General features: G+C 36.1%; 2 long non-coding RNA genes across 3 annotated transcripts; one reads left to right on the forward strand and one right to left on the reverse strand.

Annotated features, from left to right (window-relative positions):
- The first annotated feature begins 208 nt into the window (after positions 1–208).
- LOC143715539 (uncharacterized) lies at positions 209–1,117 on the forward strand. The gene is made up of 3 exons (XR_013195805.1): positions 209–500; positions 681–797; positions 1,078–1,117. It is a non-coding gene; the product is annotated as an uncharacterized LOC143715539 (long non-coding RNA).
- A 6,280-nt stretch (positions 1,118–7,397) lies between these two features.
- LOC143715540 (uncharacterized) lies at positions 7,398–11,429 on the reverse strand. Of its 2 annotated transcripts, none has more exons than XR_013195806.1 (3): positions 11,391–11,429; positions 10,592–10,708; positions 7,398–7,487 (listed from the first exon to the last, which is right to left on the reverse strand). It is a non-coding gene; the product is annotated as an uncharacterized LOC143715540 (long non-coding RNA). The 2 variants fall into 2 exon arrangements; XR_013195807.1 differs by lacking the exon at positions 7,398–7,487 and adding an exon at positions 10,201–10,311.
- Positions 11,430–11,896: the final 467 nt, after the last annotated feature.

Consider the following 11,896-nt stretch of genomic DNA (forward strand, 5'->3'; position numbering starts at 1 on the left):
TACATTGGCTTATTTAATTATTTAATCTGTATTTTATTCCTCTTCAGTCACTTACTTTTTAAAATTCGGTAGGCTACTTTTTAATTCTTCTTTTACTTTGTTTTGGATTTTAACTTTTAGCACTTTGCATGATAAAATTGTTTAAAATGTAAGCTATAGATATGAATGGCACAATGTGATAACCAAAATATATGAAAGTTAAGTCAAAGCTATTTATATAGCCTAGCGTTTTTCACAATACACATTCTCATAATTTAGTTATACATTCTGACGCTGGGCACCGTCCAGTGTCTTCTTTCAGATGGTTCAATATTTATGATATTATGCTCCCCTGAATGGAAAAGAACTGTAAACTTCGTCATTGTACTCGAATGCACCGCGTTACTGCCTATAGGATGATTGCATGATTTTTTCCATTTAAAATAACATGGTCTTTCCTTTTCTCTCTCTCTCTCTAGAGACAGCAAACACTGCAGGACAATCGGGCATCCAAGTAACATGTTAGTGTGGTTTATATTTATTTTTAATGAGAAATATTATAGAGTGCAACAGGCGTTTTCTGGAAGTAAAAACACTTCTGGAAGTAAAAACACCAGCGACTGTGAAAAAAGGCGCAGGTACTCTATTGGGTGTATTATGAACAATTGACAGATGAACTGACAGATATTTTATGTAAACAGGCAAAATCTCTTCATCTGATGGTGGCCATGTGTTTTTGCCTATCATAACTGGTTTAACTCATGGCTCCTCCTTTGAGATCAACATGACTTCTGCTGAATGAAATGTACCGGCAAATTGTAAGTGTAATAAAACAGTTTCGCCTCTGTAATGTATTAAATTAATCTTAATTAAGTAGTCCGAGTTAACTATTTGGGACCAATTTGAAATTTGCATTCTGATCTAACAGCGTCATGTACAAATTTGTCATGCTCCTAGATTATTTTACTATACTACATTACAATAGCCTTTTATTTACTGCTGATGTTATCAAAGCCATGAATTAACTCAATTTCTGGTTCCAATAGTAAAATAAATGAACAATTGACAGATGAACTGACAGATATTTTATGTAAACAGGCAAAATCTCTTCATCTGATGGTGGCCATGTGTTTTCGCCTATCATAACTGGTTTAACTCAAGGCTCCCCCTTGGAGATCAACATGACTTCTGCCAAATCAAATGTACCGGCAAATTTTAAGTGTGATACATGAGAAACTATTAAACACAGTTTTTCGCCTATGTAATGTATAAAATTTATCTTAATTAAGCAGTCGGAGTTAACTATTTGGGACCAATTTTAAGGAAAGTTACATTCTGATCTAACAGCATCATGTACATATTTGAAATATTTTTGGTACTATTGAATCAAGTTTTGTAGAATAAGCCATGATGAATTTATCTTATCTGGTATCATGCTCCTGGATTATTCAGAAACAGGGCCGGCGCTCCGCACACGCACATCACGCACTGCGCGTAGGGCACCAAGGGCTTGGGGGGGCACCAAAAAATCTGGGTCGTGAAAAATCATCACAATAGGCTACTAGTATAAATAACAAATAAAATGTCTAAAGCATGTTAATATACAAAAGCAATACAAAAGTAATATAGGCCTAGACCAAATTAGTCGAGAAAAAGGTGAATCTCCTGTGCCAGTCTCCCTCTGGTGCCCCCTCTTCCCCACCTCCCAGTGGTCTGTTCATGCCTCAATCAATGTCAAATTTGGCAGACACCGACCTCAGACATGGCCTCGAAAAGGCACCAAGAGTCGGGGGCGGAAAAAGGAAGAAAAAAAAAGACAGCGGGATGATACTCGTGCGTCGCTTGCAGGTAAGACAATGTTTTAAATAAAAATGTAAGTTTTGTAGCGCGGGCGCCCTTGCGTCGTGTATGCATGTCCAGGGGGGCGTCGCTAGTAGTGCAAATGCTCCGGGGCAGGCTTTTTTAGCCCTGCATGTTGAATCTTTTATTTTAACGGGGGTCCGGGGGGTTCTCCCCTGGGAAATTTTGAAACTTGGGCTGTTTAAGATGCAGTTAGTTTGTTTGAGAAGAAAAGGAAGACCGCTTAGATACGTTTTTTCGTTGTTGTTCTATGCGGATAATGCGGTCATTTTCAAGAGGTTCATAGGCCAAGGCCAAAGGGCGACATCTGTTGGTGAAACTGCAATTAGGGGAAGAAAAACCACAATCTCAGTGTTTGTATATTTTCATATTCACAGAGTTGTCAAATTATTAGGGCTGGGAAAAGATTAATCGCATCCAAAATAAAAGTTTGTGTCTACATGTGTGTGTACTGTGTATAATTATTTTGTATATATAAATACACACACATATGCGCGTATATATTTAAGAAATATTTGCATGTATATACTGTGTATATTTATATATAATTTATATTATATATACATTTAAATATTTTATATATAAATAACAAATATTTCTTAAATACATACATGCAAATGTGTATTTATATATATACAAAATAATTATACACAGTACACACACATATATCATTCATGTAGACACAAACTTTTATTTTGGATGCGATTAATCGCGATTAATCGGGTGGGGGCACCACCAAGCATTTGTGCTTAGGGCACCCAAATGGCTAGCACCGGCCCTGTTCAGAAATGTAACTATAACCTTTTATTTTACGGCACTTATTTATTTTACTACAGATTTTATCAAAGCCAAATACTGTCCAAAAGGGGCAACTGGGAAAGAAGAGAAACAGGTCAATACAAGGTTAGATTCAATCTTTATATTCTTTCCCCATTTTGCCTTCATTTTCCTTTTCCTGTTTTAATTTTTTAATTTTTATATTCTCAGATCATCAAGGGTTTCTGAAAGCAAACACCAGTCAGTTGGTTGAAAATATGAAGAACATTGATCCAATCAATGACGATCTTGACTTGCACAATGAATCAGTTGCAAATGTACTGCGGTTTCATTTTGAACAACACTATCGTAACACTTATCGTATCGCCGGGTGTGATTGTAATGTTTTGTATGGTGTTTTTCTTTACACTTTCCCCCTGGATATCTGGTTCCTACAGTTAGCGGTAATGTTAGTCAACTCTATGTCTTCTCTTTGTTCATATACGACAGTATTTGCATGAATTGGCGTGATTTAATAAAATGACGGTTTAAACCATCATCTTCACTTGAGACATTTACATTATATTATACCATCCTAGTTTTAAATAGCGCTTAAATGTATATTTTACCCCTTTATGCGGCTACAGAATACCGCACAAGGATCTCTGAAATATTTGTTGTGTAAAACATCTATGTAGATCTATCTATGTTTTTAAAAATACACCAAAACAAAGAATGAATACATCTTTCTATAAGTGACCATCAAAACACAGTGCATCCGTGTACGATGATTTATCAGAAAAGTACTTTTGTCGCTTTTTCTGAATAATCTCACCAAGTGCAGAAGCTTGATAACTATTGAACAACCCTGAATTCGGTTACTCAATAAAAAACTCAATAATGCGCTAAAAGTCTATAACTGAACTTTAACATCTTAATAGTTGGTAAAAGTTCACTTAAAGTCTGCGCAAAATAAAATACATCCTAGCTACTTTCTAAACGCTTGTTACGGAGCTTATTGCGATCCATTCACCCATCCATATGTTTTGAACTTTTAATGTTTAATCAACATTTTGTTAGAAAACATATGGTGGATTTACTCAACTTTTTATGTCAACAGGTTCTGCATAGCGGGGTAATGTCGCATTTAATTAACATTGTTTATTTCAGTAAACTTAAGTTTATTACATAAGATTAATTCAATGCCATTTAGTTGAATCAGGTTAACATTCGTAATTTAGTCCAAAACTATTAAATTCAAATAATCCAATTGTTTAATTTATTTAGGGATTGTGTTCAACAAGCTTTACAAATATATCTAATAAGACAACCTTTTACAAAATCTTTACTCGGTAAAGATTCTTATTGGTTTTGTCGCATCCAATGCATCCCCAAAGTAGTTGTTTTGATGATGATTAAAACCGCTTTAATTATTATTATCATGGTCTACACTTTATGGTAAAACACTAACATATCAGAAACTCTTTTAAATATAAACATTAACAAGTCAACGATTTTTATCTTGCTGTTAAAACACATAAATAACGTTTTATTTCAAATTTACACCCCTATACAGCATGATGGGAAGGGGAAATCCATAGGATCTCTGAAATATTTCATCTCTTAAATATTCTCATCTAGTATTTCTTCATTAAATTATTAATGTGCAAGAATCAAGACTTATAATACCATTTTTAGTTCCGACATGGTCGCAAAGAATGATGAGTTAAGTGGTACAATCTTTTATTTCAACAGTATTTTTCTTTACAAAATTATGATAGACCAGCATTACATATACATAAAGTAGACAACAACTCCATTTATTTGTGATCCAACCAGAATAGAAAGTCTCTGCACGCTACCATGTCTTGGTCTAGGGTATAGCTGACCAGACCTTGAACTATTTCAGCAAGATCTGTAGCATTTTTTGACGCCATTGACACACAGAGATCTGTTAAAAACTTACACATAACGAGTAGTTCGTCGACTGCGAATTCGTGACTAGAGGCACACATCACATCCAGAACTTTTCTGAGGATTACACCGGTCGGCTCTATGGTGTTAAAAAACATTGGTCCATGTCCCAACCAACCCTCTTATGACATCCGTTTCTTTTTTTAGATTTGTGACACGTTTGGTATCCCGCTCACAATCGCTTTTCTTATCACGAGCAGCATCGATGATCCTGTCCATCAAGTAAACCATCTGGTCTCTAAAATGATCTTTAAACATACAGTCTAGCGTAGCTCTTAAACGACACTCTTTCCCCGTGGCGCACTCACATGCCGGATGATACTTGTGTCCCGCATCGCCGGAACTCGATGGGCAGTCGTTTTCCGTCAGCTTTTGCGTCGCCATTTCAGAGGTATCTACATTTTCAAATAGGAAACTGTTTGATGGTGAAAGTTCCCGGAATCTCTTGAGCAAGTCCTTGCAGCACAATCGTCCAGGCCTTCGCTTTATCGCTCGGAAGCTTGTGTTTTTGGGTCTGAAGCGTGAGTCAAAGAAGTGTAGTTTGCGTCAGGCTCAGACAAACAGGAACTTCTGATCAATTCCTTCCACTTTTGATCAATGAGATTTTGTAGTACCCCCGCAGGCGCGTTTTTTACGATTTCGAATCCAACATCGTTGAAGCATCCGTCGGTAGCGTCGAAACGGGTTTAGCAGCGTTACCGGCACACACAGCAGTTAGGAAAAACGGCTTCCGTGCGATAACTGAGGCTGGGCTCTGTGTGTAGTTTATTAACCCATACGATTGGGGTCCGCCCTCGCCCCTGGTGTGTACGGTGGGGGTCAACATCAGGACGCCATAAATAACTATGTCCTGCATAAACAACATTTCCTGGTAGTATTCCGAGAGAATTCAGCCAAAAATTATTTTACGATACTGTTCAGTATATTTAAAAATAATTTTCTTTGAACATCGTTGTATAAGCTTTCTCATTCAAAGTCATGTTGAAAGAACCTGTTTCAGTTAAGTAAACCAACAAAAAATTACTTAAGTAAATGGAGTTAAATCAACACAATACTTTTAAAACATTTTACTTTATCCATTTGAGTCGAGATTACACAAATGAGTTTAATTAAAATAGCAATATAGAAAACTAGGAACAGTACAATTTGAAATAAAACGTTATTTATGTGTTTTAACAGCAAGATAAAAAATCGTTGACTTGTTAATGTTTATATTTAAAAGAGTTTCTGATATGTTAGTGTTTTACCATAAAGTGTAGTCCATGATAATAATAATTAAAGCGGTTTTAATCATTATAAAAACAACTACTTTGGGGATGCATTGGATGCGGCAAAACCAATAAGAGTCTTTACCGAGTAAAGATTTTGTAAAAGGTTATCTTATTAGATATATTTGTAAAGGTTGTTGAACACAATCCCTAAATAAACGAAACAATTGGATTATTTGAACTTAATAGTTTTGGAATAAATTAAGAATGTTAACCTGATTCAACTAAATGGCATTGAATTAATCTTATGTAATAAACTTAAGTTTACTGAAATAAACAATGTTAATTAAATGCAACATTACCCCGCTATGCAGAACCTGTTGACATAAAAAGTTGAGTAAATCCACCATATGTTTTCCAACAAAATGTTGATTAAACATTAAAAGTTCAAAACATATGGATGGGTGAATGGATCGCAATAAGCTCCGTAACAAGCGTTTAGAAAGTAGCTAGGATGTATTTTATTTTGCGCAGACTTTAAGTGAACTTTTACCAACTATTAAGATGTTAAAGTTCAGTTATAGACCTTTAGCGCATTATTGAGTTTTTTATTGAGTAACCGAATTCAGGGTTGTTCAATAGTTATCAAGCACCCGCACTTGGTGAGATTATTCAGAAAAAGTGACAAAAGTAATTTTCTGATAAATCATCGTACACGGATGCACTGTGTTTTGATGGTCACTTATAGAAAGATGTATTCATTCTTTGTTTTGGTGTATTTTTAAAAAAATGTTTTACACAAAAAATATTTCAGAGTTCCTTGTGCTGAATTCTGTAGCCGCATAAAGGGGTAAAATATACATTTAAGCACTATTTAAAACTAGGATGGTATAATATAATGTAAATGTCTCAAGTGAAGATGATGGTTTAAACCATCATTTTATTAAATCACGCCAATTCATGCGAATACTGTCGTATATGAACAAAGAGAACATATAGAGTTGACTAACATTACCGCTAACTGTAGGAACCAGATATCCAGAGTGAAAGTGTAAAAAAAACACCATACAAAACATTACAATCACACCCGGCGATACGATAAGGGTTACGATAGTGTTGTCCAAAATGAAACCGCGGTAAACAATTTAAGAACCCTAGAGCTGTTAAACATGCGGTTCAATAACAATGTTCAATATAAACAAGAATCCATCTCTAATGCGACTGAGCTCGTTTCACATATAACTATTGATAGTTAGGTATAATCGTTAGATAATTTATCAAACAATTGAAATTTACGATATGTAAAAACATTTTGATGATGGGCTTGCACAAAGCATTGACCAGGTCCTTGGCAATGCTTTCACAATTCACACAGTCAAGCAGTTCCCTCATCTTCATCACACAGTCCAGCAGTTCCCTCATCTTCATCCGGCGTGTTGGATTCGCTCGCACATCTGCAACAGATTCATTGTGCAAGTCAAGATCGTCATTGATTGGATCAATGTTCTTCATATTTTCAACCAACTGACTGGTGTTTGCTTTCAGAAACCTTGATGATCTGAGAATATAAAAATTTAAAAATTTAAACAGGAAAAGGCAAAATGAAGGCAAAATGGGGAAAGAATATAAAGATTGAATCTAACCTTGTATTGACCTGTTTCTCTTCTTTCCCAGTTGCCCCTTTTGGACAGTATTTGGCTTTGATAAAATCTGTAGTAAAATAAATAAGTGCCATAAAATAAAAGGCTATAGTGTCATTTCTGAATAATCCAGGAGCATGACACCAGATAAGATAAATTCATCATGGCTTATTCAACAAAACTTGATTCAATAGTACCTGTAAAGACTCTGGGGCGGATCTAATCCGTGGGGAATTTGCATATCATAATTAATAATTGGTAATTAATAATTATTCATACATGTTTGGATTAGATCACTCTTACATGTTAATAAAACTCCCGATAAGGGATGATATGTCATTTTGCCTGCATGCATGTCTGTGTATCCTTGCACTTAACCACAAGTTGATTGCAATTAACTACACGGACAACGTCTTACAAAACAGGCTAAATTAATTAGCTCAATTGTCAGACTAATATCTGTGGGAATCCACAATATCATCTTACTTTATAGGATTTCAGGAAAAGCAATTCTGTGGCCACAAGAATTGGGTTTCCTGCCCTATAAACACATACTCTTTAAAGTATCTTTAATTTGTAAGCTTGTTGCTATAAGATCTTTTGGCACTTAAGGGACTTAAATGAGAAAAAAGGCAGTACATCAATCAGATGAATTTAATGAATTTAATAAGGCAGAACTACTTATGTATTTACTACGGTTACATGGGATATATGTATTTACAAACATAATAAACAACAATACACGATAAGGCATCGATGAACGAGAAATGCATAGAGTGTGGACAATGGAAACACGTGTGAGAGGGGAAGGGACAGAGAGAGAGAGAGAGAGAGAGAGAGAGAGCATTGGCAACATTCCCCTGACAGTCCCCTGCCTGTGACAACACGAAAACATCATCTTAATGCTTCTTAGAAGCTCTATAAAGAGATATACTTAAGTTTCTGGGTCTCTCTGTGTCGCGGCATTCCTGCGCGTGCGTGAGCGGAGTCCTTTAGGAAGCGTCACTGGGTGCTGTTCACGCCAAGCGCGTGTTGAACGGAGTTTCCAAGTCTTTGGGGTAACATTACCAAAGGAAAATAGTTCGGCTAAGTTTGTTTCACTTTGTGGAAGTGAACAGAGTCGACTACGGAAAACAAAACTTTGACTAACAAAGAAAATAAATAAAGATCTCTACGGGGAAATCACGCGGAGTTAACGTCACATCTTCGCATGGCTGGTGAAGAAGCGTGTGTGCGTCTCTCGCCACTTGGTCACGTGCGCGTGTTTCTCCTTCAAAACGAGCGCGCGCTCGTTTAAAGGTCCCTTGTAGATGGATTTGCTGAAGAGATATGTCACGCGGTGTTCTTTTCACTCGTCGATTGGAATTAAACACGGAGACTTATCTAAGACTGAAAAACACAAACTAAACTAGAAACAAATAAAAGAAAGGCGAAGAGCTCGCCCGGAGGCGAACCTTACATTATGACGCAAAGACAGTCGTAGTAACAGAGAGCGAGCGGAGGGGGGAAGCGTCATTTATCACCTTGGAGAAATCCGGCCTCTTCCTGTTGACTTGGCCAATTAGAGGGTTGGAATTTCACAGGCGGGACTTTGGTTTTTATTGCTCTTTGTCTAAGAGAGAGACATTTGAAACCGACGAAATTAGGGTGTTTAAGAGCAGAATCTTCACAATTCTTATAATACTAATGTGTCACAAGTTTAGCAAAATGTAATGTCAATTAACAAATGGGGAATGAAGATTGGAGTTTATCGAGACCAAACTTGCCACAAATGGATTTGGTTAAACATTAGTTGGCCAAGTTTAAAACATTATCGCATTAGAGTTGTCGAGAAACATAGACCAAACCACAAAAAGGCAACTCATGAAATAGGGAACTTAGATACATTGTTCATACAATTCTCAAGTGGATATATAATAGCATATATATATATGAATACACGATTCATTTCTCCTCCTTGGTTAGAATTCAGAGAGGGTGGCAGTTCTGTGAACATTCCTTTGGGTCGTAAACGCCGTTATCTAAGAACACCAGTGATGTTAGTTTTGGTCTCTTTTCACTCCAAAGATGGAAAACATAGTAAACTATATTTTACTGGATATTACTGTACGTATTCTGATTGATCACACCGAAAGCATTCTGGAGGTGTCCAGAACTATGTGTACAAGTTATGGGAATAGACAGTTATATTTAAAATGCATAATGAAGGTATTTATAATTCACTTTAAGCTACGATAAAATCATAGTCATTCCAATGTGACATGGGCAAATGGACACACATAAAAACACATTGAATATATCTGGTTAAATGTCTATTAAAGAAAAGAAGTTTATTTTCGCTTTGGAATCCACTTCCTTTGGGACATTCCGATCGGTCATAAAATGTCTTGTAATCGGACACCACGCTCTGTCCTGAGTGTGGTCTTCACTGGTGGGGGAATGTGTGTGTGTGTGTGTGTGTGTGTGTGTGTGTGTGTGTGTGTGTGTGTGTGTGTGTGTGTGTGTGTGTGTGTGTGTGTGTGTGTGTGTGTGTGTGTGTGTGTGTTTGTGTGTGTGTGTTTGGGTTAATTTACATTCAGAGATTTTTGGTCTTTAGCCGGATGTATTTAGTTATTCAGATTCACCCACTTAGCCCAGTCCCTACATACCAAAAATATTTCAAATTTGTACATGATGCTGTTAGATCAGAATGTAACTTTCCTTAAAATTGGTCCCAAATAGTTAACTCCGACTGCTTAAAAAACTGTTTTTAATAGTTTCTCATGTATCACACTTACAATTTGCCGGTACATTTGATTTGGCAGAAGTCATGTTGATCTCAAAGGGGGAGCCATGAGTTAAACCAGTTATGATAGGTGAAAACACATGGCCACCATCAGATGAAGAGATTTTGCCTGTTTACATAAAATATCTGTCAGTTCATCTGTCAATTGTTCATTTATTTTACTATTGGAACCATGAATTGAGTTAATTCGTGGCTTTGATAACATCAGCAGTAAATAAAAGGCTATTGTAATGTAGTATAGTAAAATAATCCAGGAGCATGACAAATTTGTACATGACGCTGTTAGATCAGAATGCAAATTTCCAATTGGTCCCAAATAGTTAACTCGGACTACTTAATTAAGATTAATTTAATACATTACAGAGGCGAAACTGTTTTATTACACTTACAATTTGCCGGTACATTTGATTCAGCAGAAGTCATGTTGATCTCAAAGGAGGAGCCATGAGTTAAACCAGTTATGATAGGCAAAAACACATGGCTACCATCAGATGAAGAGATTTTGCCTGTTTACATAAAATATCTGTCAGTTCATCTGTCAATTGTTCATTATACACCCAATAGAGTACCTGCGCCCTTTTTCACAGTCGCTGGTGTTTTTACTTCTAGAAGATTTTTACTTCCAGAAAACGCCTGTTGCACTCTATAATATTTCTCATTAAAAATAAATATTGTTGTAAACTTCTTCCTTCTTCAGTGTAGAAAAACTCAGAAGCGAAAACCAGGAGACTTATTTAAGCAGGATTCTTTATTTGCTGTACTCTGCTTAGTACCCAAGTCAAGTCAAGTCTAGTCTAAGGCAGTATACATTGAGTTCATATATACATTTCAAGGGGGAGGGATTACATTGTGATGAACAAAGCATGTAAATGAGCTGAGACAACGAGAACAGGAAAGGCATAGACTTCTCGTACTGAGATGAGACAAATGGTCTCAGTAATTAAATAACAGGTGTTCAAACTTGCTCAGCATGACTCTTCACCCGGTAAACAACGAGAACAGGAAAAGCCTAGCCTTCTCGTACTGAGATGGGACAGTCAGGAATATCCCGCTGGGAACCCCTACCGTTTGCAGAGATTTCCTGGTCTCATCATTTCTAAACTTTCTCAATATAAAATACTATTGTATTGGAAATCTAAATTAAACATTTAAATAAATTTGTAATCCTACAATATAAACCACACTAACATGTTACTTGGATGCCCGATTGTCCTGCAGTGTTTGCTGTCTCTAGAGAGAGAGAGAGAAAAGGAAAAACCATGTTATTTTAGATGGAAAAAATCATGCAATCATCCTATAGGCAGTAACGCAGTGCATTCGAGTACAATGACGAAGTTTACAGTTCTTTTCCATTCAGGGGAGCATAATATCATAAATATTGAACCATCTGAAAGAAGACACTGGACGGTGCCCAGCGTCAGAATGTATAACTAAATTATGAGAATATGTATTGTGAAAAACGCTAGGCTATATAAATAGCTTTGACTTAACTTTTATATATTTTGGTTATCACATTGTGCCATTCATATTTATATCTTACATTTTAAACAATTTTATCATGCAAAGTGCTTAAAGTTAAAATCAAAGACAAAGTAAAAGAAGAATTAAAAAGTAGCCTACCGAAATTTAAAAAGTAAGTAACTGAAGAGGAATAAAATACAGATTAAATAATTAAATAGGCCTATGCACATATA

The sequence above is a fragment of the Siphateles boraxobius genome, unplaced genomic scaffold (assembly GCF_051911475.1).
Source record: "Siphateles boraxobius isolate OS27281-9 unplaced genomic scaffold, OSU_SipBor_1 6, whole genome shotgun sequence".
In the NCBI taxonomy this organism is placed as follows: Eukaryota; Metazoa; Chordata; class Actinopteri; order Cypriniformes; family Leuciscidae; genus Siphateles; species Siphateles boraxobius.